The sequence below is a fragment of the Macaca fascicularis genome, chromosome 18 (genome assembly GCF_037993035.2).
Source record: "Macaca fascicularis isolate 582-1 chromosome 18, T2T-MFA8v1.1".
NCBI lineage: Eukaryota > Metazoa > Chordata > Mammalia > Primates > Cercopithecidae > Macaca > Macaca fascicularis.
This window is the reverse complement of record NC_088392.1, coordinates 67,838,853-67,848,251: the sequence shown is the minus strand read 5'-3', so window position 1 is coordinate 67,848,251 and position 9,399 is coordinate 67,838,853.

Genomic DNA, 9,399 nt, shown 5'->3' with positions numbered 1-9,399 from the left:
AAACATTGGATATTTATTTTTTACTTTTACTATTTATTTATTTTAGGGATGGGGGGTCTCCCTATATTGCCCAGGCTGGTCTTGAACTCCTGGCCTCAAGCAATCCTCCTGCCTCTGCCTCCCACAGTACTGGAATAACAGGCATGCACCACCATGCCTGACTTATTTTTATTTTTTAAACTTGCTGTTCTTTTTTTAAAAATGGGATCTTGCTATTTTGCCCGGGCTGGAGTGCAATGGCTCGTCACAGGTGACCACAGTGCACTGCGATCCTGAACTCCTGACCTCAAAGCGATCCTCTCACCTCAGCCAAGTAGGTGTGCGCCACCATACCTAGCTGTTACTAGATTTTTAAACTTAAAAAGTACACACTTGACATAAACAAATTAAGCAATTTGAAAGGCTATAAAGTTAATATTCTTCCCCTCCCCCATGATCAGTCTCTGAGATAATGAATGTAAACACTTTTCTCACAAATGTATACACTTATAGAAGCTTCTATTTCTCACGTCATTACTCTGTAATTTTTTTTTTTCCTTTTTTCCCTAAGAAAGAGTCTTGCTCTGTCACCCAGGGTGGAATACAGTGGCCTGATCTCAGCTCACTGCAACCTCTGCCTCCAGGTTCAAGCGATTCTCCTGCCTCAGCCTCCTGAGTAGCTGAGATTACAGGCATGTGCCACCAGGCCCAGCTAATTTTTGTATTTTTAGTAGAGATGGGGTTTCACTATGTTGGCCAGGGTGGTCTTGAACTCTTGACCTCCAGCAATCTGCCCGCCTTGGCCTCCCAAAGTGTTGGGATTACAGGCATGAGCCACTGCAACTGGCGTTGCAAGTTGTTTTTAAAAAGAAGGCATGGTATTTATAGCTATCACATCAGACCAATATTTATGATTTAATTCTTTTTTTTTTTTTTTTTTTTGAGACGGAGTCTCGCTCTGTCGCCCAGGCTGGGGTGCAGTGGCCGGATCTCAGCTCACTGCAAGCTCCGCCTCCCGGGTTTACGCCATTCTCCTGCCTCAGCCTCCCGAGTAGCTGGGACTACAGGCGCCCGCCACCTCGCCCGGCTAGTTTTTTGTATTTTTTTAGTAGAGACGGGGTTTCACCATGTTAGCCAGGATGGTCTCGATCTCCCGACCTCGTGATCCGCCCGTCTCGGCCTCCCAAAGTGCTGGGATTACAGGCTTGAGCCACCGCGCCCGGCCTTAATTCGTTATTTTCTTAGAAAAATAAAGTTTTGGCTGGTGCAGTGGTGTGAGCCTGTCGTCCCAGCTACTCAGGAGGCTGCGTATGGGGGATCCCTTCAGCCTAGGACTTTGAAGCTGTAATGTTCTATGATTGCACCTGTGAATAGCCACTGCACTGCAACCTGGGCAACACAGTGAGACCCTGTCTCAAAAAAATAATACTTAAAAATAACGTTCTGTGATATGGATGTTCTACAATCTCTTTATCTATTCTCTCACTGATAGATATGCTAGTTTTTTTCCAGCTTTGGTGAATATAAATAACAATAAACAAGCAACAAATATCCTTGGATCAGTGGAAATGGATAGAGTCCAGAAATAGTTCAAAGAATATACAGCAACTTGATACGTCATAAAAATAACATTTTAATTCAGTGGAAAAAGGCCAGGTGAGGTGGTTCATGCTTGTAATCCTAGCACTTTGGGAGGCCAAGGTGAGAGGATCGCTTTAGCTCAAGGGTTCGAGACCAACCTGGGCAACATGGTGAAACCCCATCTCTAAAAATACAAAAAATTAGCTGGGCATGCTGGCGCATGCCTGTAGTCCCAGCTACTTGCGGGGCTGAGGCAGGAGGATCCCTTTAACCCGGGAGGTTGAGGCTGCAGTGAGCCAAGATCGTGCCACTGCACTCCAGCCTAGGTGACAAAGTGAGACCTTAAACAAACGAAACAAAGATGATTTATTTAATAAGTAATACTAGCATAACTAAAAATTTCCACCTGGGACAAAAATAACACTTCTTTTTTATACCATGTATAGAAATAAGCTCCAGATACAATAAGACTAAAATGTAAAAAAATTAAAATATTAGGAGAAATTTAGCAGACTATTTTTGTATAATTTCAGAGTTGGGAAATTTTTTCTTTTAGAAATTTTGGAAACCTTGAAATCATAAAAGAAAAATCATGAACAGGTTTAAATGTATTAAAAAATTAATGTTTTATGTCTCCACATGACACAGATAACTCTAAAGTTTTTTACATGTCATTTTAAGGACAAATAAATGTTCAGGTCTTGGATTCTGTCTGATGAGAAATGGTGGAATTTTATTACTACAAAGTCTGCATGACTATATCTGTACATAACTACACCTAACTATATATCGATATGTATATAACTATATCTGATATGTTGTAATGGGATTTTGTTCTAATGATTATATTTCTTGAAATTGCATCTCTAAAATCTGAAAATTTAGCAGTACTTCCTTATCGGGAATTATTGTGAGGAAAAGAGTTACATAGTTTACACCACTCCTCATTCTACAGTATTTACGTATATGGATGTGGGTTGAATTTTCTTCAAGAGGGGATTTTGGAAATTTCGTTAAGTAAGTGATGAAACTGGTATGATGGCTGAAGATAACTGAAGGGTAATTAGAGTTCTTTTGTTTAGCTTTTAGGTGGCAAAAAGTTTAGCTGTGGCTGACATATAAATATACAATTGGATATTTCTTTTAAAAAGTTGACTTTGCTAACAGATACCAGATATTTTTCTTTGTTCTGGATGATGAGTTGTAAGTGGATCAAAAAGAAGTTTTGATTGTTCCACTGGCACACTAAAGGAGCATTCAGTGTTTTAAATCTTTAACAAGACATTTATTGCCCTAATCACTAAAATCAGTGGTTATAAATTAGGATGTTTCCTGCAAAGTTAGGTTTATAACCAGCTTCTTGTTTAACCAGGAACTTTAAAGATGATCCAGTTTTAGTCCCATCTCATCTGTGAAATGAGGACACTGGGGCCAGAGGGATTAAGTCACTTCTCAGTTAGTGAAGAGCAAAGCCCAGACTAGAACCCTCCTGCTGTTTTAAACTCTTCTTCATAGGGAACCAGGGATGCCAACAACAGGGGGCAGAAAAAGACTAGGGGCAAAGGCGTTTGAATTGGGAATATCATAATGTCTCCTCAAAGATTTCCTGCTGCTGTAGAATCCTGTATTTTATGGGCACTGGCCACTCCTGGACAATTTCTGTTGCTTCCTTGGAGAGGCCACTGAAAGCAGATGTCTGCAAGGTCTCATCCTGACTGTCCATGCCCTGAGTCCTGACTCGTCAAATGCCCATGCTTCTGTGCATCCGGACAATTGTGGAGTGAGCAGACAAGGCAGGGAGAAGTGACTTATAGGACGTGATTTGGCAACATAAAAAGAGGCGCTTACTTATTTCATACATTCATGCTGAACTCATCCTAACTGGATCATTAAATTACTGACTTAACTTCAGTAATATAATTATCTCAGTAGAATCTACTTGGGCTTCTGAATCAAGGTAAATTGTGATTGTATCACACGTAAGTTGAAAAGATATGAAATGGAGGTGAGGAAATGGACACCTTACGAAAGAGGCTTGGTTGTGAATTCTTGTAGGGTCGATGACCAGGGAGAGGTATGGGTTTGCATGGGGGCTGGAAGGAAGCAATTAATAATGTACACGGGGCCCTCTACAAATGGCTCTATTTTTTCTTGTGAGGATATGCATTGGTCAGATGTTTTCAAATTCACATAATGTTTGGGTCAGATGATAACCTGTTAACTCATTAGTATCTGTCCCTTGCTTTCTGTTCCCGCTGCTGTATTTGGGTTTTAGCCATTCATTATCTCTTGCTTGGAAATTGTCAATGGTCTTCTCCTTAGTCTCACTACTAGTGCCAATCCCCTTCCTAGCCATTTTCTATGTGACTTCCAATGTGACCCTTTTGAAAGCACAGAGAAGTATTGCTACACACCTATTAGAATGGCCAAAATTAGAAACCAAAATAAAACAAAAAAAAATCATGTGGCTGACGGGGGAGGATTACTTGAGGCCAGGAATTTGAGACCAGCCGGGGTAACATAGTGAGACCCCTGTCTCTACACACAAAAAGTAATAATTTAAGGGCCGGGTGTGGTGGCTCACGCCTGTAATCCCAGCACTTTGGGAGGCCAAGGCGGGTGGATCCACTGAGGTCAGCAGATTGAGACCAGCCTGACCAACATGGTGAAACCCCTTATCTACTAAAAACCACAAAAATTAGCCAGTCATTGTGGTGGGGACCTTTAATCCCAGCTACTCAGGAGGCTGAGGCAGGAGAATCCCTTGAACCTGGGAGGCAGAGGTTGCAGTGAGCTGACATTGCGCCATTACACTCCAGCCTGGGAAACAGAGCGAGACTCCATCTCAAACAAACAAACAAAAAGGAATAATTTAAAAAATTAGCCGGGCATGGTGGCATGCACCTGTAATCCAAGCTTCTCAGGAGGCTGAAGTGGGAGGATTCCTTGAGCCCAGGAGTTTGAGGCTGCAGTGAGCTATGGTCACATTACTAAACTCCAGCCTGGGAGACAGAGTGAGACTTTGTCTCAAACAAAACAAAACAAACAAACAAAAAAAACAAAAAAGTTTCTGTGTGAACATAAGTTTTTACTTCATTTGGGTAAATATCTAAACATGTGATTGCATGGTTGAATGGTAAATATAAATTTCACTTTTTTTTTTTTTTTTTTGAGATGGAGTTTCACTCTTGTTGCCAAGGCTGGAATGCAATGGCATGATCTCAGCTCACGGCAAACTCTGCCTCCTGGGTTCAAGCAATTCTCCTGCCTCAGCCTCCCAAGTAGCTGGGATTACAGGCATACACCACCATATCTGGCTAATTTTTGTATTTTTAGTAGAGATGGGGTTTCATCATGTTAGCCAGGCTGGTCTTGAACTCCTGACCTCAAGTGATCTGCCTGCGTTGGCCTCCCAAAGTGCTGGGATTATAGGCATGAGCCACTGCACCTGGCCACAAAAACCTTTATGCAAATGTTTAAACAGCTTGATTTGTGATTGCCCCAAACTGGAAACAACCCAAATGTTCTTCAAGTGGTAAATGGTTCTACAAACTATGGTACATCCATGACATGAACTTTATTCAGCAATAAGAAGAAATGAACTCCCCATACTGAGGTAACATGAATGGATCTCAAATGCATTACGCTAAGTGAAAAAAGCCAGGCTCTAAAAGGCATGTACCATATGATTTCATTTTTATGGCTTTCTGGAAGAGGTGAAACGATAGGAACAGAAAACAGATGTGGTTTCCAGAGGCTGGGTGGGGATAGAAGAGTGATTGATTACAAAGCCTGGGGAAATATTTTGGGTTGATGGAACTGTTCTTTTTTTTTTTTTTTGAGACAGAGTCTTACTGTGTTACCCAGGCTGGAATGCAGTGGCACCATCTTGCTCACTGCAACCTCTGCCTTCCAGGTTCAAGTGATTCTCTCGCCTCAGACTCCTGAGTAGCTGGGATTACAGGCATGCACCACCACGCCTGGCTAATTTTTGTATGTTTAGTAGAGTCAGGGTTCCACCCTGTTGGCCAGGCTGGTCTTGAACTCCTGACCTCAAGTGATTCTCTCACCTTGGCCTCCCAAAACTGGGATTACAGGCATGAGCCACCGCACCTGGCCTGATGGAACTGTCCTATATTTGGGTTGTGTGAGTAGTTATGTGACTATATCCATTTGTCAAAAGTCACAGAACTGCACACTAAACCGTGTAAATTTTAATGTATGTAAATTATATCTCAATTTAAAAATAATACCTTGTTTAGGTATGAGAACCAATGAGATGTGGCTGTTGAATTTCAGCTTCTCATCGTGTCTCTGTCATTCTGCACTGAGCTGTATTGTAGAGTTGGCAACATCTTGGGCTGTGGGGTTATGGTGGCTTCCACTCTTCTCCTCCCTAGGGGAGAGGCACATTTAGCCAGCTAAGAACAAAACCACATATTCCTACCCAAATTTCTCCCATCCAAGTATTAGCCAGGCCCAACCCTGCTTAGCTTCTGAGATCAGACAGGATTGGGTGCTTTCAGAGTAGTATGGCAGTAGGCCCTAACCAACTTTCTTTTTTTTTTTTTTTTTTTTGAGACGGAGTCTTGCTCTGTCGCCCAGGCTGGAGTGCAGTGGCGCGATCTCGGCTCACTGCAAGCTCCGCCTCCCAGGTTCCCGCCATTCTCCTGCCTCAGCCTCCCGAGTAGCTGGGACTACAGGCGCCCACAACCGCGCCCGGCTAATTTTTTGTATTTTTAGTAGAGACGGGGTTTCACCGTGGTCTCGATCTCCTGATCTTGTGATCCGCCCGCCTCGGCCTCCCAAAGTGCTGGGATTACAGGCATGAGCCACCGCGCCCGGCAGGCCCTAACCAACTTTCTATCCATAGAACCCTGCCCCCTTCAGGTTCAGGAGCCTCTTGATTAATCTAGTGGGTCATTCATCAAATATGAATTGTAGGTTCATTGGTTATTTTTTCTTTAATTCCACCAAGTGAGTAGTTCAGATGCATTTTAGGGATTACACTTTGCTTTGCGTACAAATGGATGCTTGAAGGCAAATTAGCTTTTCTGGGCCCTGAGCTTACAACATCCTTCATTACTCTTGCTGGGCTGCCTGTTTCTTCTTCGGTGTTCCTGGTCTGTACTGAAGAGTCCAGGGAAAAGACCTCACTGATCGGAAAATCACTCATTGCCTTACTCTTCTGTCCTACTGTCAGGGGGCGGCTCTGATTTTTGCTTCAGGATGCGTGATCATCCTCAATCCAGCCTCCAGAGGCGTCAGGCTCACTGATGGTTCTGAGGCCATCCTGATTCCAGAGCAAGCAGCTGATTTGCTTTTTCCTTGACTTCCTGTTCCTGGTGACAGGTTTGATCATACTAGGTGTTGGAAACCCAGCAAGAAAGGAATGAAATACAATTTAGTGACACACATTGGTAAAACATTAACATTTCCCAAGTCTCTTGATTATGATGAAAAGGGGGCTTGTTCTAGATGATGATGATGATGATAATGATGATGATGATGATGATGATTACTTCTTGTTTTAATTTTCTTGCTTTAATCAAGTGGAATGTTAATCCATTTTCTCAGAGCTGAATTTAGAATTTGCCAGGATGCGTCTGGATCCAGTTCTGCGGACACAAAATATTTCCAGTCTTCTTTCTACATTAAAGATAAGAATGGCCAGGTGCGGTGGCTCACACCTGTAATCCCAGCACTTTGGGAGGCCAAGGCGGGTGGATCACTTGAAATCAGGAATTAAGGACTAGCCTGGCCAACATGGTGAATTCCCATCTCTACAAAAATACAAAAATTAGCTGGGCATGATGGCACATGCCTGTAATCCCAGCTACTTGGGAGGCTGAGGCAGAAGAATTGCTTGAGCCTGGGAGGTGGAGGTTGCAGTGAGCCAAGATTGCACCATTGCACTCCAGCCTGGGTGACAGATGGAGATTCCATCTCAAAAAAATAAAGTAAAATAAAATAAAATAAAATAACCAAGATTTCTCTGTGAGAGTAAGCAAGAGTGCTCACCATCTATGCAACACAGAAGAGAAAGCAGGGGCCTCCTTCCCACCCCCCGGTTTGATGACATGGAAGAGGAGGAGTGGGGCAGAGGCCAAGATGCAGCGTTTCCTGGAGCCCCAAGCCCTCATTGGAGCACTTTCTCTTCCTGCAGTGAAGGCCAGCATTCTTCCGCAACTCCACAGATGACCCTGCTACACAGATTTATTTTTCCTGAATCTAACGTGTCAAAAAATTCCAAGGCCCGGACCCTTGCTATTTCCAAGCCAACCTTTCACCCTAGAGTTTCCCAGTGATGTTCTTAAGGAAGTCAGACATTTGGTTTGCTTCATACCAGCTGATTCAACTGACCCAGGATAGGTTGTAGTTAATTCTTTTGTTGTTCTTATTTTTTTTGAGATGGAGTCCCTCTTTGTCACCCAGGCTGCAGTGCAGTGGCGTGATCTCAACTCACTGCAGCCTCTGCCTCCTGGGTTCAAGTGATCCTCCTGCCTCAGCCTCCCGAATAGCTGGGACTACAGGTGTGCACCACTACACCCAGCTGATTTTTGTATTTTTAGTAGAGATGGGGTTTCGCCATGTTGGCCAGGCTGGTCTTGAACTCCTGACCTCAGGTGATCTGCCCACCTCGGCCTCCCAAAATGATGGGATTACAGGCGTGAGCCACTGTGCCCGGCCTGGTCGAGGTTAATTCTGCCACTGCTGCCTTGATGGGCCACTGTGGGAAACAGTGTTTTTCCAACTAAGCCAGTAAGATGGCAGCACCAAAGGAACCCCTCGAGCACCCAGCTGAGCACTCTCTCTGGTCCCCTGTCATCCCAATGTCTCAAAGCTAGTTTCATGCCATCTTTGCCAAGGATTTTCTCTAAGCCCTGGCTTTTCATGTGGATGGCATGTCTCTCCCATAAGGCCTAGTTGTGTTTCTTTGGAAACCTCCCACGGTGCCTAATGCAATCCCTGGTACATATATTGAGTTACATGCTTGGGGCTGTTCTGCAGTCTGCCTGGGGCTTGGAGCCAGTTTCATCTTTTTTTAAGAGCATAGATCCAATTGTGGGCAGGTAGGTACCTTTCAGCCTTAGGGGCTCTAAGCTCTCTGTGAGGGTTGGCTGGGTGTTTCTAGATGTTCGCTCTCACTACTGGTGTGTTTCTTTGCCTCCTGTAACTGTTTCTGCCTCCCCTAGTTTTGCCACCATTTAGTGATATTGACATTGAAAATGACAATGGCAGCAAGAGGACTGAGAGGCAGTATAGAATAGTGTGGATTCTGCAGGCCGACTACCTGGGTTCACATTCTATTTCTGCTGCTTACTAGTTGTGTGACCTTGGGCAAGTGGCCTAACCTCTCTGTGCTTCAGTTTCTCATCTGTAATAGTCTCTATTTCATGTGGTTGTCATGAATTAGAAGTGAGTGAATATGTGTACATTCTTAAAACTTCACATGTCATCTATTATTTTTATTTTTATTGTTAGTACAGCTACCATTTATTGGATGCTCAGTAAACGTCAGGCACTATTAAAAGTATTTCATAGTTATTTTATTTAAATCCTTCCAATACCCTTGTGAGAGGAGTATCCCTATACCCATTTTAAAGGTAAGGACATTAAGGCTCAGTAACTCATTCAGATTGTTCCGCTAATGAGTGGTAGAACCAGGATACAAACCCAGGGCTGCCTGCATCTGATGCCTTGCTCTTTAAAAAAAAAAAAAAAAAAAAATGTATTTTTTATTTTGTAAGACAGGGTCTTACTATGTTGCCCAGGCTGGTCTTGAACTCCTGAGCTCAAGTGATCCTCCCGTCTCAGCCTTTCGAAGTGCTAGGATTA